The sequence below is a fragment of the Microplitis mediator genome, chromosome 6 (assembly GCF_029852145.1).
Source record: "Microplitis mediator isolate UGA2020A chromosome 6, iyMicMedi2.1, whole genome shotgun sequence".
Taxonomy (NCBI): domain Eukaryota; kingdom Metazoa; phylum Arthropoda; class Insecta; order Hymenoptera; family Braconidae; genus Microplitis; species Microplitis mediator.
This window is the reverse complement of record NC_079974.1, coordinates 22715237-22740609: the sequence shown is the minus strand read 5'-3', so window position 1 is coordinate 22740609 and position 25373 is coordinate 22715237. Positions and strand designations below refer to the sequence as shown.

Here is a 25373-nt window from a genome sequence, read left to right as displayed (position 1 = left end):
TCCACAAAATTTTTTCTCTCGTGAAGGAGAATTTTCTAAAAATTTTCTACAAAAAAATTTTAATAGTCAATATTTTCAAGGGGCCATTTTTCCCACTTTTCTATTTCTTACTTCACAAAATTGTTTTTCTCTAAAGTCAAGGAGAATTTTCTAAAATATTTCAGTTAAAAATTTTAACAGTCAATATTTTCGAGGGGCCATTTTTTAGTTTTTTTTGTCTTTCGCAAAGAATTAATTTTATAAAATTTTTAACCGAGTAAATTTATAGACAAAGTAAAAAAAAAAAAATAATAAATGTAGCCATCACTTGCGCTTTTTTGTTAACCAAAAAGGATAACTATCGAAAGCGTAAAGTCGAGCTCTCGATCAGCGCAACCTTTAGAGCACATAATAGTGCCGTCGGGTTTTAGCTGGCTGTCATCAAGTACCCTCGAGAGTACTGCAGTAACTCGGACTATCTCCAAAATCGACGAGCCCATCGAGTACCCTCGAAGATAAGAATCAAATTTAATGTGTGCTTCCTCTATCCTTCTATATACATATATATGTAGGTACTGTTAAAAAAGGTGCGAAACCTAGGCATGCATGGCTGACCTCATTGTCATGCCCGGTCTGACGTCTTAACTAAGTCCTACGGGCTCTTCACTACAACTTTTTCACCATTTCACATTCCGCCCCACCAAAGGGTTCTCGTTCCTGTTGTAGTCACGCGAATCCGTTTTTATTTTTTTAATTCTATTTCTCCATCTGCCCCGGGCATTGGAAAAACAATTCCAATCCTAATCCCAAGAACCAGTATCCTGACGAGTTCATTTGCCGTTTATAGATCAAACCCTTTAGATAAAAATATTTAAATCATTTGAAAAATTCCCGCTCTATTTGCGACTTTGGAAATTATTTATTCAACACAACTTTTGGAATTTTTTAATTTTACTCCAACTTCTAAGGGAATTTTCTCAAGTTCAAATCAACCCCCTCCCCCTCCCAACAGTACAAAAAAATTGTGAATCACTTGAAAATCAAGACCAATTTTGGAGAAAAAATTTTTGGTCCATTTTGCCCAACTGTTTTAAATTTTCCCGCCTTTCCCCTAGATTTTTAATTGGCTCCATTGTATATTTTTGATTGAAGTTCTTCATAAATTTTTCACTGCTTATTTAAAAAAAAAAAAATTTTTTATGAGTGATAAAAATAAAAAAGTAACAAGACAATTATTGATGACAGTAAAACCGTAGCATAAAATCGTATTTTCCGGCGAAAATCGCTTTGTTATAAATCAGTGTTACATAAACAGATTTATGTATATTTATATATACGACATCCATATGTATACAGTGTGTCTATTAATCCTCGAGTATATAGATATTTTTAGACGATCATTAATAATACGACGTCTATTGAGAATATATGATGCGTCGTCGGGCAATCTGCTCATGAAAATCACATTACGATAACCAATAAACCTGGCGTCAATGCATTCAGACGGTGAGTAGAGTAGAGTAGAGTAAACTGAAGAAGAGAAGAGGGTACAGTTTGATCCAAAGTCAGAGACTGCTCATGAGCACCCCATTCATAGCCAGGTAAGGACGGAAGACGAGTGAAGGAATGGATGTATGTAGAAGCTATATACTTGCGTAGGACTCGAGGGGGTCCCACCTGGGACCGAATAAAAAAACTTACAAACACACAGACGCACAATGGATCCGCGTGTCGGGGCCCCGTCACATGGTACCCCCTATTTTATGTATGCATGCGTTTGAGTTAGTTATATATTCTGGAATATTTTAACCCTTACACTTTTAGTCTTTCCGAGGGCATCATGCCAGTAACATCGGATTTGTTATACTTTACTAGCTGTTTTTAGTTTTTGTCTTGTCTGTTTGCGACTTTTGAGTTAAGTGGAGGTAAGTCTAATTAACTGATAAAATTAAGCCAGAGATGTACTTTGTGGCAAAAAGTCTCATCTTTCGAGCCCTGAAAATTAAAATTCAAAAAAAAATTTTTTTCATAAAAACTGCGGCCGTTTAAATTTTTATTTTTATTTTTTTTGACTCTGTAATTTTGTTTGTTGGCTTGTAATTATTTGAATAAATTTTTTTTTTGAAATCAGGCGACGGGGTTCGAAAGCTGAGATTTCGAGCTACAAATTATGTGTTGGATATTTTTTTTTTAAATGATAAGAAAGTAGAGTTTTGAAGCTTCGAAATTAGAGCAAAATTTTTTTGATTATTGTTATTTTGAATGGTAAGTGAATAATTTTTTAATTAATTAATTTTTTGGAAATTGGCTTCAAGCGTTCAAAAGATTGGAATTCTGGCTACAAGTTTTGAGGAAAAAATTTTTCGCTAAAGTAAATAGAAAAAAAGTTACCGAATTTAAAATTCTGACAGAAGTACAAAATTGTACTACAGTTTCATATTAAATATATGAGCATATTTATAATTCAAGCGGCATTTCAAGTTATACAAAATTTGTTATACTTAAGATGTTTCTTTATCTCAGGAGACATCGAAATTAAACTTTTTGATGGAGTTTTCCGACAAACTCGTCACATTTTCATTCACTTTCCCCCCAATATCATTCGCGACGAAATATCTGCCATTAAATTCGAATAAATTTGTCTCCAATAAATCCTCGCGACAAAACTGCTAAACCCCCCCCCCCCTTTCGTCCAATAAAATTTTAATTTCCACGAAAAATATTTTCCGGCACTGAATTTTTTACGGCCCGTCAATAATTTTATTGTCCAGAAACATATTTATGTATAATTTCTTTGGGTTCTTGGCTATAATAGGGTCATTTTCGGACAATTAAATATATAAAAATAAGGTCGGGACCGCCCACTGCGAGCGAGCTGACCACTGGTCATAAAAAAGTCATTTGACCATATTAAATCTAATTACGTAAACAATAAATATGAAAGTAATGAAATAGTGGGTTAAAATATGTGTGAATTTAAGTGACGGCATTAGAAATATCAGGTCGTGTATACATTAAGTGAAATTGTGATAAATAATGAGCATAAATGATGGGCAAAACCGCCTTGGAGATGAGAGCATAAATCAGGCTCGTGCCGACGTACGAAGGAGTGACCGCGTGCGCACATTATTATTGTTATTTGTGAGGAGTGCAGGTCAAACGAGTGCCCAGAGCCGGTTTCGTTCTGTTTCCTGTTGTCGTGGTTGTAGTCGCACTCGGGTATTTCGAGTTTTTTTATTCTCTCGGCTCTGGGTCACGAGTACGGTCACTGGGGTCAAGGGTTAGCCTAAACAACTCTCAGGTCAGTTGTCCGTCGGTACTTTTTTATTTTTGATTTATTACTATCGTTAGATTCATATTTATTTATTATTAGAAAAATTCACTTTTTCCGATTTCGAAATTCAAAATTTTACAGATGGAAATTTTATTGGAAAATTTATTAAGTAGATTTTTACAAGAGTAAAAAAAAATTTATTCTGCGTTAATCTTTCAGATGGCAAAATTTCGAAATTAGTGATTTTTTACAATTGCAACTTTCGGTAAAAAATTAAAAACTTAATTTTTTGTTCAAACCTTTAGATGGAAATTTGGTCCTGCGTTAATTTCTCAGATGAACAAATTTCGAAATTAGTGATTTTTTAAAATTTCAAATTTCGGTAAAAAATTAAAAACTTAATTTTTTTTCCAAATCTTTAGATGGAAATTTTTCTAAAAAATTTTGTCCTGCGTTAATTTCTCAGATGAATAAAATTTCGAAATTAGTGATTTTTTAAAATTGCAACTTTCGGTAAAAAATTAAAAACTTAATTTTTTTTCAAATCTTTAGATGGAAATTTTTCTAAAAAATTGTGTCCTGCGTTAATTTCTCAGATGAATAAAATTTCGAAATTAGTGATTTTTTAAAATTGCAACTTTCGGTAAAAAATTAAAAACTTAATTTTTTTTCAAATCTTTAGATGGAAATTTTTCTAAAAAATTGTGTCCTGCGTTAATTTCTGAGATGAACAAATTTCGAAATTAGTGATTTTTAAAATTTTCCATTCTGACTTGATTATTGGCAAAAAATGAATTAATAGAAATGTAGTTAGTTCTATACCCGACTGTTTATCGTCATTAGCAGAATAAGTAATTAAAATAATTAATTAATAAATAAAAGTGGGGTAAAAAGGCTGAAAGATAAATGACAAGCGCAGAGATTATTAAAGCTTAATATATCGCGATTTAAACTAGGATAGAGGAAAATTGGCACATATTGGCGTAAGCTAGAGAAACGTAGTCCGTATATAAGTATATATACATAGAGGCATAACATATAAGAGAAGGCATAGTAACCAGAACGAAGCTCTAGATGTGGAAGAGACGTTAAGCCGCCGGCAACCAATTCAAAGTCCTCCCAGAAGCGCCAGTACAGTAGCAAGAGTAAAGCTGAACCGTCGACGTGCCCGATACACTCAAAGCACTACATATATATAAATAGTACATGCACACAACATACTGCAGACTACACTGCATAGTATTCTCGACAACTGAGTAGAGTACGTACGAGAAATTGAAGAAAACGAGTAAGCGAGAACGAGAAAATTCGGTATATGGATGTCGTGCGCCTTTGGGGATGAAAACGCTAGCAGGCAATTTTATTTGCACATACACACATATATATTTATATATTTTGTACATTTATATACATTCATGTGTCGAAGATGCTTCGAAACGTCTCAGTACGCAAGCCATGCAAAAGACATATGCTCAAATGCTTCTTAAATTTTTTTTTCATTTCTTTCATTTACTTCCTTATCCATCTACGTCCTTTATTGAAAGAAGACCGGGGCAATATGAGACACTTTCGAAAAAAAAAAAAATAAAATACTGGTGGATATAGAAGATGGGATGTTCGTTTCGAAATTAGGTGGGGAAAAATTTTTATTGAATCTTTTGGGCCCGACTTACCTCAGTTTTTTAGGGCTAGATAATTTTAATGGAAAATTCAGAGGTCCGAATTACCCCACACTATTTTATATTTAATATATATAGATTTTTTATTTGCGTGCTCTCTAAACATGAATGTGAAATAAGTGAATATTCACTAATTCTACACAGAAAAAACGGATTTCTTGGCGCAAAAAATTTTTTCTTGTTCTAAGAAAATTTTTACTTGACCCAAGAAATTTTTTGTATTATAGAGTGAAAACAAAACTTTTCTTGGGGTAAGAAAAAATTTTCTCGGAACAAGAAAAAAATTTTTTAGGCGAGAAAAAAATTATTGAGCCAAGAAAAATTTTTGTCTTCAATTCATAATACAAAATATTTCTTGCGCCAAGAAATTCTTTTTTTCTGTGTAAGTGCCAATCGAACGACTTTTTGAAATAAGTGGTTCGGTTTGCACTTGGAATTAGTGAATATTCACTTATTTGCACTTACTCATGTTTAGAGAGTGCGATCACATTTTTAATGAAATTGGAAAAACATAAAAAAAAAATAATTCAATGAAAAAGGAAATAATTAAATAAAATAATTTTTAGAATTAATCAACGTCGCGGATAACAAGGAATAAATGTAGCAGCAAATTTTAATTTCCGGTAATATTCACGCCCTTACACATCTATAAATGTACCTTCCATTCTGTCCAATTACAGCCAGTTAATTTCAAAATTTCCTTATTAATACCCCGCGTTATTTAAATTAATATCCGAAACCGTCAGTTCTGACTCGAAATTCGGGCAGTTTTTTAATTATTCCGGGCAAGGGAAAGAACGAGGACCTGGTTTTTAAAAATACATATTTATATTTAATAGTTTTTTCAAAGTGATTTAATAGTGCTTCATGAACAATTCGAAACCTACAAAGAAACCCTTCTACGACAGAGTTTGAAACTGCCTTCAAGCAAGTACCTTGTACATAGTTCAAAGTAAATAGTAGTATATATGTGATGTGTATAGTGTGTAGTGTGTAGCACAATATATATATATATATATATATATAGGAAGAGAGAGAGACTTCTCCATATTGACTGCTGGGGCTCGTTGAGTCGACATGATGAGGATGAAGGGTAGAAGGAACGGAAGACCCGGCTGACGACGTTCCTGCGTCAGAGGCAAGCCAACCTCACGATAAAGGATGAGGCAAAATGGGAAACTCCATGCATACATATATAGAATCCAGAGGTAGATGAGAGAGAAGTAGACGCCGCCAATTGCTCGAGTTAACTTGAAACTAATTTAAATTTACCTCTGTACTACAATCCCTACTACTGCTACAGTCACTATTCCGAGTGTACAATAAAAATTATCCAGGCTGTTAACAAATATTTGATATTTAGTTATTTGTTTGCTTTAAAAACCCGTTTTTGGTTAATTTCGTAAAGTTCAACGCGCAAGATGTTTACTTGGCTTGGGCTGCTGAGAGAAAAAAAAGTTATTAAATAAATCCAGAGAAGTACTTTGTAGAGAAAAGTCTGAGCTTTCGACTGGTGGCAATCAAAATTTTTTAAAAAAATTTTTTATGAGAAGTGTCGCGGTTCAAAGTTGGAAAAATCATTTTTTTGGGTATTTTTTTTTGTTAATGGCGGTGTAACTTTTTTGGGGGTGGGTATTTGGTGAATTGGATTTTTGTAGGGGGAAGGTGAGACTTTGGACTGTAATTTTTGTTTTTTGATCGACTTTCTAAAGTGATTAGATCGGGAGTTATAAATATTTGAAGTTTGACCCCAAGAATGATTTTCTGGAATTTGGATAAAGATTTAGATTAAAAAATAGTTTGTGTTTATTTTCGTGGGACGGAATGAAAAAAACGTGAGTCTGGACATTTCTGAGTTATCAGACGAGTTTGTCGTGGCAGAGGATCGCGAGTCGGGGATCAGCGGAAGAAGAAACGGCGGGAGGGTGAATGATGTTTAGGGGGCGGAATGGGTGGGTGAAGAATGAGGTGGTGTGGGCCAGAATGTATTTGAGATAAGGGTGGTGTGAGAACACAACGGAACTAGGAGCACAAGAGAGCAAGATGCGCACGCGTTCTCGATGTCAACGTCGTATCGTTGTTCGTACGTCGTCCTATAACTGACAGAATGTAGTATAAAGCCCCCTCTCGTCTTGAGCCCAGAGGGTTACCATGCCAACGGCACACCGCGTGACGTAACCACCCACCGACGTACCCGTTGAAACAAATGAAGGCACGTCCTATCCCGTCGACGATCGACCTCCTTCAAGTCTGCAAGCACGCCGTTCCCATACCCAAAACACCCCAATTTCAACCTCACTCTTCTCTACTTTATCCTCTGCCTCAGCTTCTGCTTTTGCTTCGTCTTCTTCTCCTTTATCTTCTCCTTCTCAAGGTTTTTCTTCTGGTTCTGATCGTCAGGATCACCCTCGAGAACAAATCCAAATACGAGGGACGGTTTTGACGAGCTGTAGAACCCAGAGAGGATTCACGATCATGAAATATCTCCCAAAGGTAAAAGTTCCGAGGAAAAAACTATTGCCGTTGGCTTTTCTCGATTGTTATATTTAAATTTTATATTTCTTTTTCAAATCTTCAATTATTAATATTTTTTTTTTTTCTTCGTCATTTTCCAGGCAGGAAAATGATATAGAAAATATAAGCCATGGAAATACATTTTTCAAAGTTTTCGACTAAATTTTGATTAATAAAGCATGATTTTCGGAAAATATTTCAATGGAAATCCATTTTTTCATTTGGAAATTTGTTTTTGGAAATGCATGCAGTACAAATTTTGGAAAATTTTCCAACATCACTACATTTTTCAAAGTTTTCGACTAAATTTTGATTAAAAATGCATGAGTTTTGGAAAATATTTCAATAGAAATACATTTTTCAGTATTCACAAAATTTGATTTTGGAATTGCATGCAGTAGAAATTTTGGAAAATTTCCCAACATTACTACATCTTTCAAAGTTTCCGACTAAATTTTGATTAAAAATGCATGATTTTTGGAAAATGTTTCAATGGAAATCCATTTTTCAGTCTTCACGAAATTCGGTTTTGGAAAAACATGCAGTACAAATTTCGGAAAATTTCTCAAAATCACTACATTTTTCAAAGTTGTCGACTAAATTTTGATTAAAAATGCATGATTTTTGGAAAATATTTCAATAAAAATACATTTTTCAGTTTTCACGAAATTTGTTTTTGGAAAAACATGCAGTACAAATTTTTAAAAATCAACATAAATACATTTTTAATAGATTGCAAGAAAAATCTTATTATCAATTCATTTTCCACAATATTTAGAAAATTTCTCTCAAATTTTCCAGAAATCACAATTTTTTCGAATTTCATATTTTCAATTTCAGTAAATTTTCCATTATGACGAAATTCTCTTCAATAAATTACGAAAATTAATCAAAATAATCAATTACCAAAATTTTAACACCAAACTTGAAAATTTTCACCAAATTTTTTTTTAAACCGGCAGAAAAAAAAATCCTTAAATTTTTTCATGAAAATTCAAAGCTTTTCCACTTCCTTCGAGTCTCTATTCATAGAAAAAAATAGAAAACCACCATAACGATAATTTTCCAAGTGTTTTCCATAACATAATAACTGAAATTTCCGAGTTAATTGAAATAACTTAAATTTTAACGACTAAAGGGGTAAAATACACGGAATGCCATTAAATAATAAATGTCAGGATTTAGTAATAAAATGTAGTAATGGCTCGAGTAGTTGTTGTAAGGGAATTATAACACTTATTTTATTATTTTCAAGTGCCACGAGTTACTGATTATCCCTTCAAATTGGTTATTTTCGGTAAATACTATTGTGAAAAGCCAATAACGTTGTTTTTCTATTGTCAGAACTTGGGTAGGTATTTTTTTTTTTTTTTTTTTTTTTTTCCATTATTGCCGTCTTACTCCAAACAAATTTTATTTGCCATCGGGTCGTCTCTTTCGCACGGTGTATTTTTCTGTCAGTGAGAAAAACCTGCAGGCAGTAGGGTGCCAAGCTACGACAAATATAATCCTGTAGTCGACACAGGTGAGCTCTGTACAGTATTCCGCGGTGATAGGTGTATCCGTGTGCAGGATTCTATAAAGGGATACTGGGACACTGGGAGAGTAAATCCGTAGGGATGTCTCCGCATCTCAGGTAGACGGAAAAATAAAAAATAATTCCGATATTCAATATATATAGGTATAGATATAGGTATAGGTTGAGTTATAGGTGGCAGATACCTGCTAGATTATATTTTTTAGTTAGGGTGAAAGGCCGTTTTTTTTTCTCAACGTTTATTTATACGTGGGGACGCATAACTTGAGTGCCGGGAAAAGAAATCAATCAATAATAAATTTTTTTTTTATATATTTATAAATATGTAGATTTTTATCAGAAAATATTTATAAATATATTTATGGTCTATTTTTATTTTTTAAATTGAGGGTGGATTATTAGAAGTGATTCCAATGGTATTGGAAATACTTGGGATCAAAATTGAAAATTTGAAGTACTTGGGATTAAAATTTAGAATAAATAATTATTGTAAGTACCCGGGATCGAAATTGAAATCCAATAATGATGAAGTACTTGGGATCGAAATTGAAAATTATTTTAAGTACTTGGGGTCAAAATTAAGAATCAATACTTATTGGAAGTACTTGGAATCAGAATTGAAAATTATTGAAAGTACTTGGGATCAGATTGGAAATTATTAGAAGTACTTGGGATCAGAATTGAAAATTATTGGAAGTACTTGGGATCAAAATTAAGAATCAATACTTGTTGGAAGTACTTGGGATCAGATTGGAAATTATTGGAAGTACTTGGGATCAAAATTAAGAATCAATACTTGTTGGAAGTACTTGTGATCAAAATTGAAAATTATTAAAACTACTTGGGATCAGATTGGAAATTATTGGAAGTACTTGGGATCAGAATTGAAAATTATTGGAAGTACTTGTGATCAAAATTGAAAATTATTAAAACTACTTGGGATCAGATTGGAAATTATTGGAAGTACTTGGGATCAGAATTGAAAATTATTGGAAGTACTTGGCATCAAAATTAAGAATCAATACTTGTTGGAAGTACTTGGGATCAGATTGGAAATTATTGGAAGTACTTGGGATCAGAATTGAAAATTATTGGAAGTACTTGTGATCAAAATTGAAAATTATTAAAACTACTTGGGATCAGATTGGAAATTATTGGAAGTACTTGGGATCAGAATTGAAAATTATTGGAAGTACTTGGGATCAAAATTAAGAATCAATACTTGTTGGAAGTACTTGGGATCAGATTGGAAATTATTGGAAGTACTTGGGATCAAAATTAAGAATCAATACTTGTTGGAAGTACTTGGGATCAGATTGGAAATTATTGGAAGTACTTGGGATCAAAATTAAGAATCAATACTTGGTGGAAGTACTTGTAATCAGAATTGAAAATTATTAAAAGTACTTGGGATCAGATTAGAAGTTATTGGAAGTACTTGGGATCAGAATTGAAAATTATTGGAAGTATTTGGGATCGAAATTTAAAATTATTGGAAGTACTTGGGATTAAAATTGAAAATCAATAATTATTGGTCTTGTCTTTGATTTTGTCCGATATTTCCATCGATAGTTGGCAGGAGTTATTAGAATAAAAATAAAAAGCAACCTAATTTTGATAAAAATTGAAATAAATAGAGAGCCTATTAATTAAAATAAAACTTTTCAGCTCAGAAAAAAAAAAATGAAAATAATAATAATAACGAAAACTCAACAAGTTTTCTGGAGGTTAAAATGAAAAAACTATTTAAGTGACGGAAGATAATGAAAACGTCGTTTAAGAGTGAAAGTAAAGTAAGATGAAGAAAAATAATAATGATAGTAAGAAAAAGTAAAAAGAAGGAGTGTAAGGGTAAAGAACTCGGTGACACAATTTCCGAAGGAAAGAGAGAGACTGAGCCTCTGGCTCGGCGACGGTGGGAGTGACAACCTTGAACTATATTTTTAATTGCGACTTCTTGAACCCCGTCTTCTTGCTCGCGCCGACAAAATGAAAACAAAATGAAAAAGAAGACGAAGCTCCGACACTGAGGACTTTTCTCTTCCCCCAGTGCGGGTGCTGACTGCTCGCGGTGCACTGCCACCATCATTCTTTCCTCGTTCCTTACTTACTTTCAGTTTTCTCGTTCCACTTAACTTTTATTTTCGTCTTTCTTTCTCTGCTGGCTCAATCCTCGCTCATTCTTACCTCGCTCGCTCAACGGCACAGATTTAACCCCCAGCCCCGGCTCCAACCCCAACCCCAACCCCCTACGACCCCCGGCAAGTCTTTGTCTAAGCAACAAGTAGCGCGTTCATTTGAAACGTGTCAGACTTCTTTTGTTCGTTTAGCTTAAGGAAGAAAACAACCAGCGAGAGCAAAGAACCGTCATTGCCAACGCAAACTTTTACTTTAATGAGAATCTCCTGCCACTGCTGCCACTCCTGCTGCTGCTACTACTCCTGAGCTTCAAGGCTCCGATTAAAATTTACAACTCTATTGCTACCTGTTTTACATTTTTATCTCGCTTCTCTCTGTCTCATTCGGTTTATTTGTTTCCCATTAAAAGCTGACATCAAAGTTGACTAATTTATTGTCTTGTAATTTTATTTTATTCTAAAAAAATATTTATGAGTAATTTTTAAAATATATACGCGTCTGAGTATATATTCCGATGATATATCACTAGTTTCAGCTGAAAACATTTTTTTATTACCCAATAATTATTTGAAAGCGACCAAAAAATGAAACCCTAGAATTCAAATTCTTAAAAAAATTATTACAGTAAAGGATAACTTCTGAAATAATTATTATAAAATAAATTTTTTGTAGTGTTTTGGAAACGTCAAGGTATGCTCTAGGAGTATATATGACTATTTTTTTTTTTTTAAATTTATATAGTACTCTTATGATTATTTTAAAAGTCAAACTTGGATTTTTTAAGAATTTCAAATTTTGCCGCCGAAATTCAAATAGGCGCTAAATTTGAAATGAATAATCATATAATAAATTTCAAGTACTGTTTTGGAAACGTCAGAGTATGCTCTGTGATTACATACCACAACTTTTAACAAAAAAAATTATTATCATCCCCTAATAATAATTAAAACTATCAAATTTTGAATTTTGGAAAAATTTCAAATTTTGCCGCCGAAAAAATAAATTTAAAGTACTGGTTTAGAAACGTCAGAGTCTGCTCTGTAAGTCCATACCACAACTTTTAACAAAAAAAATTATTATCATCCCCTAATAATAATTAAAACTATCAAATTTTGAATTTTGGAAAAATTTCAAATTTTGCCGCCGAAAAAATAAATTTCAAGTACTGGCTTAGAAACGTCAGAGTATGCTCTGTAAGTCCGTACCACAACTTTTAACAAAAAAAATTATTATCATCCCCTAAAAATCATTCAAATTATCAACCCTCGAATTTTTGAAAAATTTCAAATTCTACCTCCCGAATTACCGGTTATAGAAACAAATAAATATCAAATCGACTTTCTACGTCAGTTCATCCAGTCAAGAGTTAAAATACCAGTAAAATTTTCCAGCCAACCACTAATGAGCCCGATGAAAAACCTCCCAATAGAAAAGCGCGCATCGAGCATTTAAAAAAAACGTAAACTATAAAATAATCTTTTGTGACATATGGTAATGTTCGTGGGACACATCTCGCTAGTTAACGCAAACACAAACAGCTAAACTACCATGTATATACATAATATATCCATTGGATACATATAAATAATAATAATAACAATAATGGATACGTGAAAAAGCATCCAGCGGCAGCATCCATCCCATTGAGACGCTATTCAATGGACCATCTCGCTTCGTTAACCAGTCTGTCGCATTTTTTACCCATCATCCGTCGAAAGGGCAACCCTTTTTTTTACTTCTTCCTTCTTTCCAATTTGAATACATTGTACCCTCGGTCGACATACATATGTATATCCGACCGATACGTAAAACCCCAAACGAGGCTCCAAACTTTTGGCACTTACCATCTACATATATATAAAATATTATTTTTATTATTGTATACATATATGTATATTTTTTCGGCGATATTTTTATACCTGGGCGCCAAGACTCATGTACCCGAGGTGATTGTTTCGCTGCCTGGCTTGACCGAATTCTTTTTTTTTTTTATTTATTATATCCTCGTTCGTTCGAGACTTACAATGCAACTGATTTTGATTTATATGACGCGAATGACAGTCGAACAAGCAAAGGGTTCGTGCACTATAGTGTTTTCTCAATAACTATAAAGTTATTTTCTGATGCATGGGAAATTATAAATTCATATATGCTATTTTTTTTTATGCTCAGTTTGCTCTATTATTTTGCTGAATAAATTTTTTATTTTTTATATTATAGGGGATTTTTTATGAAGCATTGTGAGGAAAACGGTTTGAAAATTGAAGATCTACTTTTTACTTTCAAATTTTTATTGGGGTTGCAAAATTTTTTTTTAACAAAGTGGTAGATAATTACAGAGTATGCTTTGACGTTTCCAAAACAGCATTCAAAAATAGTCATATGATTGTTTATTTAAAAGTTATCGTTATTTGAATTTTCGGCGGCAAAATTTGAAATTTAAAAATAAATTCAAGTTGGGATTTTTTAAATTTGTGATGCGGGCATTGAATAAATTTTTTTGATTAAAAATGGTTATATATATTTACAGAGTATACTTTGACGTTTCCAAAACAGTACTCAAAAATTGTCATATGATTATTATTTCAAAAGCTATCGTTAATTCAATTTTCGGCGGCAAAATTTGAAAGTTGAAAAAAATTCAAGTTCTGACTTTTAAAAGTATCATGGGGGCATTAAATAAATTTTTTTTGTCAAAAATGGTGATATACATTTCCAGAGTATACTTTGACGTTTCCAAAACAGTACTCAAAAATTATCATATTATTAATATTTCAAAAGTTATCGTTATTTGAATTTTCGGCGGTAAAATTTGAAATTTAAAAATAAATTCAAGTTCTGACTTTCAAAATTATCATGAAGGCATTAAATAAATTTTTTTTTCTAAAATAGTCATACATATTTACAGAGTATATTTGGACATATCCAAAACAGTACTCAAAAGTTATCAACTATTTCAATTTTCGGCGGCAAAATTTGAATTCTTAAAAAATTCCATCAAAGTTGAAAATGTGATTTTTCGTGAGCTGATAAAAATTTGAAATTTTAGACTAAATATGAAAAAATGAAAATGGCTAGATAAATAATTTATTTTGTATGAACTAAGAATAGTTAGTATGCACATCTGTGTGCAAAGAACATACGTTAAATAGACACGGCAAAGAAATTGACGTTAGAGAATTCAGCGCGAGTGTCCTCGGAATGTGCCTCGCAGTACTCGCGTCAAGGCATTCCCTTAATAGAAGACATCCGTGGCAGTATTACGGAGAGAAAAAGTTTAAATAAGGAGGAGAGATCGCAATGAGAACGGAAGAAGGTCCATGGAAATTCGAGATCTATTTCTTTTGTCGTCTCATGTGGAAGTAACCCTTTTTTACTTTATATTCCTCCACCCTACTCTTATATATATAACACTTTTTTACACACCACCGTCTGAGATGACATGAGGACTGAAAACCCCCTTTTAAAATTTACGTGACTTTATGTCTATCGGAAATGTTCCCCCAGTTTTATATTTTTTTTTTTTCACATCACTAAGAACTTCTGCACGTGTATTTTTTTTGGATACTAAATTTATTAAAAATATTAATTTTTGATTTTTAAAATATTTTTAGAGGAATAAAAAATTTTTCACTTTTATTCGAAAATTAATTTGACTGAAAATTTCGATGGTTAATTTTTATATAAATTTTTGAAATTAATTACTGCCTGCAAAATAAAAAATAAATGACATTTAGTGAAATGGAGGTAAAATGGGCCATCGAAAAAAATTTCCACGATTTCCATTTTTAAGTCCCTAAATAATTTCATTGAAATATCAGCCGGCCAATTTTACCCCAAGGTCCAAATTACCCCTTCTTTAACTCAAAAAATTTTTTTTAAAATATTCGAACTCAAAAAAATTTGTTGTTCAAAAAAAAAAAAATAATTATAATAATAAATAAAAAGTAGACTGAAAGGTGAATGACCCGAGTTAACCCTGGCCTGGAAAATTCCTCGAGTCTTGTGAATAATTCAACTAGCTATAAATAATGAGAAAAGAGTTTTCTCGGCCAAGTTTTCTCAGGAATTTTTTATCTCCCTACCCTGCATTCTTCAATCCACTCAACTTTAATGCCAGGCCACACTCAAATTTCCGAGCTTACAAACAAACAAGATTTCGCAAAATTTCAATTCACTTAAAAAATAAATAAAAAAAATTCCGCGTCAATTTGAAGTCAACTAAATATTTCAAAGAGTGAAAATATAAATAAATAAATAAATGAAATATGAGAATATGAATATATATAACAAAGGGTTATGCTAATAAAGCCGAGTAAAAATTAATAAGACAATAATTTCGGGGTAGAAACGTCAGTTCATAAGAGATTGGTCCGGCAGGGGGCAGAAACTTGGCGATACGGTAAAACAAAGAAACTCGGGGACAAATTATGGATTCAAACGGCTCCCTCTTTGTCTTTTCATGTTTATTCCTTTGTTTTACCTAGCCGACTGCATTGTTTCGCGCCGTAGGGGCTACCGCTTTGTTATTATTCCTGCAGCTTTTCTCTCATTTTTTTATTTTACTCCCGACTTCCAACATAAATTTTTTTTTTTTTTCACTTTGGCCTCGCGACCTCACTCACTCAACTGTTATTCGCTCTCATTGTCACAAACCGTTTGCTTTTTAATTTAATACCCAAACATTTGAGTGACAATTTTAGCCCGGATATTTTCGGAAAAAAAAAAAACTCGATGAAAAGTTTTATTCTTTTTGGGAAAATTTATTTTAGGGAAAATAGAGGACTGATGAGAGATGGATGTGTGGTATGTGGCATGTGACGGTGTTTGAAATTTTAAATATAAACGGGCATGGAAGAGTTTAAGTCGAAATTGAAGATTTAAATAAACGGAAGTTTGATCGGGGGAGGAAAATCGTAAATGGCGATAAGTGATAAAATACTCGGATAGGGAAATATTTCTGTCTATAGTCTATAGTTGTGTTTATATATGTATATGTATATAGATAAGGAGAGGTGTAAGTGGATAAGAAAGAAAACGAAAGAGCGTTAACTGACAAGCGACGTGACGCGAATTGAAAATTATTAGCTGGGAAGAATATAAAAGTAATGGAGTTTCTATAAATGGTTATAGAGGGAACGTATTTTTGTAGCCAGTGGATTTTTAATTTCATTGGTTTTTTATTGGAGTCAATAGTTTTGAAATTTTATGAAAGATATTTTTTGAATCAAAGATATCTGGGAAGAGAAATGAGATAAATAGATATCTGATGACTATGCTGGATAGGAAATTTGATTTCCTACAAAATTTGACTGATTACAAAACTGCGTAGGATTGATAGTTTAAGAGTTAGGGCGATTTTAAGAATTTGGGAATAGGCAAAGTATATATAATTATATTCTAAGATTTAAAATGGCTATATCTATTGAACTATTGATGTTAGGATATTTTTTGTAAGGACTAAAGTTGTAGAATATTCAATTTCTGATCATTTTTGTCTGGTTAAAAATTCACGTAAGATTAATTTTTCAAAAGTTATTGCGTTTTAAAGAATTTGGGAATCAAAAATTTGAAAGTATACATATAGTTTTTTCTTAAGACTTTAAATGGCTGTATCTTCTAAACTATTAGTCATAAGATATTTTTTTACTGAACCAAAGTTATAGGAAATTTAATTTCCAACGATTTTTGTTTGATAAAAAAATCGCCTAGTACCGTTGGTTTAGAAGTTGCAGCCTGTTCAAAAATTTGGAAATTTTTGAAGTGATCAAATTATCATTCTAAGACTTATTATCGCTATATCTTGCAAAATATCAGGTCTACAATTTTTTTTATTGATACTAAAGTTGTAGAGAATCAAATTTCCTTTCTAAAAGTCCACTTAAACATGCAATTATTTCAAATATTCATTAAGACATCCCTTAAAAAAAATTTCGGCTTTGAATTTCAAATTCACATTTTGCTCAAAAAATTACAAAATAATTTTCTATTACAAAAAAACAAACTAAAGTTGCGCTCATGTGAAGCAAAACATGGAACAAAACCCTTGTAAATAAAAAAAATGTCTGAAAATGGTGGCTCACAGTAAACATAAAAGCGTGTATATTCACACACGTGAATAGAATCGAGGGTGATGGTGTTGGTCAGACGACCTTCTGGTGGTTGGCGGGCGCGGGGATGCGGGTACGCGTTGTGTGGGTGAGATCGTAGAAGTGAAAACCGGGAAAGGGACGGGGAGAAAAAGAGGGAGAGGATGTAGAGACAGAGATAGAGGGTGTAGAGCACAGCAAGAGCACGGAACGGCGGGAGAGCAAGGACCACGAGATCAATATGTATGTCGGGTGGATGTGGACGCGTGGGTCGGGGGTGGCCAGCCTCTGATTGGCCAACGACCACCGAGAGGCCACGCCCAGCACACACACGCTCACACTTGTCCTAACTTTGTTGGGCTTAAACCGTAGCATATCCGAGAGCGGAGCAGGTTGGGCTGAAGCTGAAGCCGATGCTGAAGCTGAAGGCTGCCAGTGGGTGGCGGGCACCACATGCAACCGAGTTCAAGTGCTTCTCGCGGTGTTCACCCATCCACCCACTCGCCCACCCACCCTCTGCCCACCCGACCGACGCCTGTTACTGCTACACCGAATTCGCTGGAATCATCGAAAATTGAAAACCCGAGCGTGCACCAGCCCGCTGTCTTACCATGTCTTACCCACCCCCTCCCCTCACGCTTATGAACGCTTTGCCGTCACTCTAGTCGACGGAGAGCTAGCTCTGTACTCTACTCTCTGTACTTGAAACTCGAAAATCTAGACTCTAGACACTCTAGACTGCTGTTATGTGCAGAGTGACTGGTGTACTGCAGCGTTAGGATCTGCTGGATCGCTGAAATCGCTTTTGGCACACCCAGTTATCTGGGCAATGTCAATCTAATGCTTTTTATCCTCCCTTTTTTTAAAAACAAGAATCTAGTCTAGTCTTATATACTCCACTTACTCCACTTTATTCTATTTATCCCACTGCTAAATCTCTTTTCGATAGATTTTTAGGGCTTATGTCATAAAAATGTTCTTTAAATTTTTTTAGGGTAAATTATTTTTTAAAAAATTCAAATTTCCCGGGTTAAAGTCTTAAATAATCATTATTAAATTATTATCATAGATTTTATGAAATACTTGAAATTTTTTTGTAGATCCTGGAGTCTGGGGTGAAAATTTTTTTTTTGCCGACTGCAAATTAAAAAAAAAATTTTATTCGCCATTCAAATAAATAGAATTTCATCAAAATTTTGAATCTGTCGTATTAAAAAAAAATTTTAATGTTATTAGAATATAAATTTTAAAAAATTCAAATTTAAATTGCCGCCAAAAAAAATTGTAAACCAGAAGCGCGAAGTTGATAGTAAATATCATGCATGAATAAATTATAAATATTAATATATTAAAAAAAAAAGAATCAGAAGCGTATAATATTTAATGGACAGACTTTGAGGTATAAAATAGCTCATCAGTCTCATCAGCATCCCAGAGAACCCTTTGACTCTGAAAGATGTCTGGATGTATACTTCGGATTGCATAGCTTGCACACTGGTGTTTGCTTCGTTAGACTCAGTGCCGCCGCGTTCCCTGTTCCGGGTGCCGGGTGTCGGTTCCATCCAGGAACAAAGCGCCCAGACTAACTGCTTCGCGATGAGTGCACCGTTTCCGCGAGCCCGGCCACGTGCGACGTCACTGAATAACTCCTTAAGTGCCTCACTTACACTCGTCTTACTTTCATCTCGATATACTTCAGATTTCATAATTACTTTTTTTTTCCGTCGACTTGCCTTTGCCTTTGCCTTTGCCTCTAAACACTAAACCCTGTCTCTAAATCGCGGGTCCATTTTCTCCCACAATTTAAATTATTTTTCTTAAAAAAAAAAGTTATTTCAAAATTTTGCTACTGAGCCCTTAATTGGCTAATTAATTAATTAAAAAAAAAATAAATGAAAACTTCACTGACACCTTAAACTTGTTAGCATGAATATATAAGTATATAAAAGACTCTGTGCAAGTTTTCATTCATAATTAGAGAAAAAACAGAGCCGAGTAGTAAGCGGGGGTATTTGAGCGCGTGCTCGCGTTCACTATGCCGCGTAGTACGCTTGAGCGTAGTAGAAAGAAAGAGTCAATGAAGAAAGTACCGCGTTAGCTTTACTTGCAAAGTACGAGTAAAACACCGAGGTAAGGAGCTGCTAGCTACTAAGCTAATATACATATATATTATATATGTATATATAACGACCTGCTCTACTCTTTTCTCCGCAGTGACTCACCTTGGAGTCAATGAATAGGAGACCGGATGTCTACTCTCTAAAACTAAATTAGTGAAAAACCACTAATTACTTGTGAATATTCACTAATCTAAATTGTCCAAAGTATACGACTATGAATTAGTGACTATTCACTTTTTGAATTAGTAAAAAAAACAACATATAGAATTAGTGAAAATTTCACTGATTGAATTAGTCAAAAATGTACTAATTCACTTGTTGACGAGGATTTATTTGGAAAAATATTGTATCGTTGCTAATAATATTGTATCAAAATATTATTATTATTATGATTATTATTTGTAATTGATTATAAAATTTTTTTAGCAACTTGATCGACTAAATTAACAATTAAAATTACTTTCATACGGTAAATATTTATATCATAATTATAACTCATAACCTGAATCTATTGTCAATGATGGCTTTGATTCAGGTTCGGTAAAAAAAGTTGGAGTAAAAATGTAAAGCTATTAAAAAATAACAAGATGTATTATTTAGCAACTAAATTAGGTTTTATTTAATTAACTTACTTGAATTAATACTGTTCAGTTGTATTTAAAAATTATCGTAATTAATTTTGCCCTGAATTTGATAATTCAACGATAGAATAAAAAGTCCTTAAGCGAGGCGCCACTAGTAATCATTGTAGAATCCGGGGAATCACTAATGAATTAGTGAATCTAATTCAAAATCACTAATTTTGTAGTGAATTTTAAGATCACTATTTCAATTAGTGAAATTTTCACTTATTTAGTTTTAGAGAGTATGAAATAAAAAAAAATTTTAATGCTGAAATTTGGTTATTCGAAATTAGGCCCAGCTGCTGCCAATTATGGGGTCAATAAAAAAAAGGAGTTTGAAGGATGGAGTTATTGGGTTTTTAATATTGACAGCATTTGTGACGGAAAGACACGAGATTTGGTTGCAGTTGTGGTGGAAGAGTTGAGCTTTGATGGGAGAGGGAGTTATCATTCTTATTCTTGTTAGTAATGCAAGTGGTTGAATTATTTTATTACTTTTTAACCGGCCGCAAGCGCTGGAACCCTCTGCGTTTAGTTTGCGATGATAAAAATCATCCATTTATTTCGCGCTTGACTATTTACATATTGCGGTTAATTTATGGGGCCTTTTGTTTCCGAGACCTTAAAAAGGTCACTGGAATTTTTTTCTTAAAACATTTAGAGATTGGAAATTTTTTTTTTCTCCAAATAGTAAATTGTTTTCAAAAATTGACTTAGTGGTAAAATAAAATTTTTTGGACAAATGAAAATTTTGAAGGGGTCTAATTTTTTTTCATTAATTTGAGTCTGGATAAAAAAAATTGAACAAATTTAGAAAAATTTTTTGATTATCAAAAATTTTCAGAAACCCGCGAAAACCCGCGAGTAAAAGTAGAAGGTAATTTTAATAAATTGATATGTATGTAAATAATATGAATATGTATATATGTATGTATGTATGTATGTATATATGTATGTATGTATGTATGTATGTATGTATATATGTGAGTATGTGAGTGTAGGAAGCGTGGGAACGAAATTAGCGGGTGGATAGATAACGATTTAATTTTTTTTGTTTCAGGTTTTCCGTCATATTCCAATAACGAGCTGTCGTGTCTCGCGAGTCTTGTGATTTTATAATATTTTTTTTCACAGTTTTTTTAAGTACACCAACGCAGCCGATAAACCAATCACGTGGAAGTAATTGCATACTGACGACGACGATATTACTTTTTCCCATGGCAACAGTTGTTTGAGGGAAAGCCCGCGGGAAATAACCGAGAGCTTGGTATGTATTCATATTCTATTGAAATATATCTATACATTTATACATTTTTATAACCAACATCCATATATATATTGAGAGAGGCAGAGATCCTTTTATAAACTTCGTTTCTTTTTCTTTTAAACTTGAATGCATATTTTTAAAATTTTAAGGCTATCCTAGAAAATCTTGAAAGAGTTTTTCTTCCGTACTAAATTATCCAAACTATTTTATTGCCTGAATTCATTTTGTTAAAAAATCAGGGCAAAATGGACCGTCTAATTTTTTTCAAAACTGTCCAATAAATTTTTCTTGCCCACTTTGCCCCTTTGTCTTCAATTATTTGACTCCAATCTTAAAAAAAACCTACTCCTCAAATTTTTACCCGTAACAATTTTTTTTGTACTCAAAAAATTTCTGATTCGTATTCTGGGAATTAAAAAATTTTTTTCAAAAATTATTCAAAATAAAAAAAAATTGATGAGTAAATTCTCATATTAAATTATTAATACCGACAAAGGATTTGAGTAAATGAGAGAAAAAATGCGCGTAATTAAATTTTCAAAAAATTAATTCAACGCATACACAAAAAAAAAAAAAAATAATAAACGGGTATTTAATATGATAAAAATAAAAATAATGGAGGAATAATATTTAGGAATCGGTATTGGAACAATTCTAGGCCGGCCAATGGCGTTTCATCCCGCGGCGAGGGTGAGTTACCATAGCAACTGGCACACACTCGGCGGTCTCCACCCTTGGACAAGCCCAATCGATCGAGGTGTGCTTCGGCCGGACGAAACTACTCACCCTCTATATCACCCCACCCATCCCACCCCAGCCTCTCCATACATCTCTCTACTCTACTCTCAACCGACTCAACTCAACTCGACTCAACTCAACTCAACTCGACTCAACTCTGCCTCTGCCTCTGCGCTCTACCAGAGACTACGCTGCCTGTTATTTGAATGGTGAGCTAGTAAAGGATACAGAGGGAAAGCATTTTCCCCTCCCGCCCTCGCGCTTTTACACTAAAAGAGAGAAGAGAAGGATTTTGAATGTGACAGAGTACTACCCTCCTGAGGGCTTCCATTCCTCTGGCTCTTACTCAGTTGTGTGCAGTGTACTATAAAGAGCTTCAGCATCAGCCACAGCCACAGCAGCCTACTCACACAAACCCTCTTTCCACTGCTCAATAGCAAGGGGATGCTGTGGACAGAAATCAATATAAGACGAGACGCCACACTCACTCATTCCCTCTTTCTCTCTCTGTCTGTTTCTCTCCTCTGCTCACTCTGTTGTGTCTCTCATGTTTTCGAGGAGGACGAGGGTTCGAGCTGCCTCTTCCTCGCGCACACTCACTCCTCACTCCCTTACTCTCCTAAGGGTGGACTACACACTTCCCTCACTCTGCACACACTCATATATGTATACAGATATATATATATTTATGTGTACATGTGCACGCACATATCTACATCTTGCGCACTAACCATTTTGATGTTGTGTTCAACATGTAACGGGTAAGCCAAATAACTTTTATTCCGCGGTATTTTTTATTACTTTTTTTCTGCTAATTATCTACTAACTTTTTTTTAATTTAATCACTGGATTTTTTTTACCGAAGAAATTTTGCCAGGAAATTTTTTTAGAAAATTTATTTGAATTTACTGAGCTCTGGATTTTTGAAAATTATATTTGAAAATTTTTTTTTTAGACAGGGAGTCAAAAAAAAAATTTGAATATTTAATCCGAGGGAAATTTATCGAAATTTTTTTTTGTGGAATTGAATTTTTTTTTAATATTCGAGGATTAAATTTGAAATTTTGACGACTGGCAAATTAAGTGGGTAATTAGCGAGTAATCAGAGGCAGTCATTTAAAAAATTTTAATTACTGATATTCAAATATTTTTTGAAGGGTTCAAATTTTTTTTCAAATGAAATTTTTTCTAGACAACCAGTTTTTGATTTTTTTAAAAAATTTTTTTAATTTGAATTTCGGAGTGCAGTTCAAAAATTTGACTGTCCAAAAATTAAGAAACGACTAAAAAAAAATTTATCAGGTCTACTGAAGATAAATTTGATTTTTTCAGTAGTAAAATCCACAAATAGTCAGCCAGCGTGATAATTTATTTATTTTAAAAATAAATATGAAATTCCCCAGTTTGAAATTAACTTTAAATGACAAAAAAGGTACGGAGAGTATAATTGGGAAACGAGTCGTTGAACTTTTGAATAATTCAACCTTGAAGATCGTCTTACCGAATTAGTATTCGGACGGGTTCCCGGCTAATGAAAAGGGCTAATGATTTCATTGCTACATTTAGTGTCAATCAAATTCCAAAATTTTATTAACTTCAGTGACAGCTTAAAAAAATATCATAATCTACAACTTTTATTCCCCGCCAACTTAAATTTTAAACTCACATTCATTTCGTTTCCCGACTCCGTCCATTTATTTACCCCCCCCCCCTCTCCCAATAATTTAAGGGAGACCACAGCCCTCCCCTAAATCACAAATTATTTTCTGCAAATTCCAAGTATCGGGTACAAGTTTTTTTAAAAATTCATCTCGAAAAAATTCACCCTAATTTCGGCTTTTTCAAAATTTTGCCATGAAAAAATTTTTATGTTTTAATTATTTTGTCCCGGATTCAATGAAACAAAATTTTATGATTCTAAAGTTAGCAGACAATTAAAAATATTCGTATTTTTTTTTTAACAAATCACTTACAAAAAAAAAAAAAACTAAAAATATGCACACGTAGAAAATTTAAAAAACTACAGGTGCAATTTTGTCAAATATCTTTTTTTTTAAATTTATCGTTTAACAAAAAATCCAAAAATTATTAGACGTCAGCTAACTTCAGTATCATAAAATTTTGCATATTTAATTATTACAAAAAAAAAAAAAAAGAAACAGAAAATAAACGATGACTTAAACGTCACCCGTTGTATCATATATACATAAATGGGATCAATAGAGGGACAGTGAACGTGTGGGGAGAGTTGGTATCCTGCGGATAAGGGAACGGTATCCATAAATTACGACACAACTATACAGGGTAAAAAGTCCTGTACAAGACCTTATACCGACTACCTAGAGCTCAGATATATGCAGCATATTCTCCCGCTTTTACTCCTACTTCTCCTCTCGCTTCTTCTTCTTCTTCTTCTTCTACTCCTCATACTTCATCTTCAGCTCTTACTTCTACTTCTACTTCTACTTCTGCTTCTACTTCTGCTTCTGCTTCCTAATGTAAAGGATTCTTATTCACCGTCATCCCTCTAGCTCTCGAGCGCATGTTAAACCATTTCCTGTCGCTGGCACTCAGCTTACACTAGCCCGTGTTGAGTTCAGAGCATCAGTCCCCTATACTATAACTCGTAACCGCCGAGTAAAGCCTCCTGGGCGTATTGTAGAACTATAAATTTTGTCATTAACTTGTTTAGATATTTCAGGCCACCCGACCGCTGACACTACCCGCGGGTTTACTTTTTTTTTTTTTTTTTTTACCAAACTTCATAATATTTATATTTATTTACATAATATATTGCTTTAGTTTTTTTTTCATTTTTTAAGCTCAAGTAGGGGAGGCCCGACCCCCCGGGGCACGACGGACTCCAAAAATATTTTTTTTGTGTCATGATTTCATAAGTTTGGTATATTTACCAAATTTTGAAGCAATAAGAGATACCCGGGCATGATGCCCCACCCCCCCCCTACCCCAAAAATGAAAAAAAAAATTATTTTGTAATTTCGCGGATTCGATTTTTTTTTTTGAGACATGATGACTTCAATTATTGGAAAAAAAATTAATGATACTGAAGTCAGCCAACGTCTAATAATTTTTGGAATGATCCTGAAGTTAGCAGACAATTATTTTTTTTTTTATTTTTTTTTCAACAAATCAATTACAAAAAAGCAAAAACTAAAAAATATGCACACGTAGAAAATTTAAAAAACTGTAGGTGCAATTTTTTCAAATATTTTTTTTTATAATTTATTGTTTAAAAAAAAATCTTAAAATTAATAAACGTCGACTAACTTCAGTATCATATTTTGGACTTTTTTAAAAACGTCAAATTTAAAAAAAAATATATTTCAAGAAATTGCACCAATAGTTTTTTTGATTTTGTACATGTGCATATTTTTATTTTTATTTATTATTATT

At 33.1% G+C, this 25373-nt stretch overlaps 1 long non-coding RNA gene across 1 annotated transcript in view; it reads left to right on the top strand.

The window, feature by feature from the left end:
* The first annotated feature begins 1721 nt into the window (after nt 1-1721).
* The window catches only part of LOC130670136 (uncharacterized), a 36469-nt gene continuing 12817 nt past the window's right edge, over nt 1722-25373 (top strand). Inside the window, exons 1-2 of the long non-coding RNA XR_008990313.1 lie at nt 1722-1904; nt 21015-21221. This is a non-coding gene — a long non-coding RNA (uncharacterized LOC130670136). The remainder of the gene's footprint in view (nt 1905-21014; nt 21222-25373) is intronic.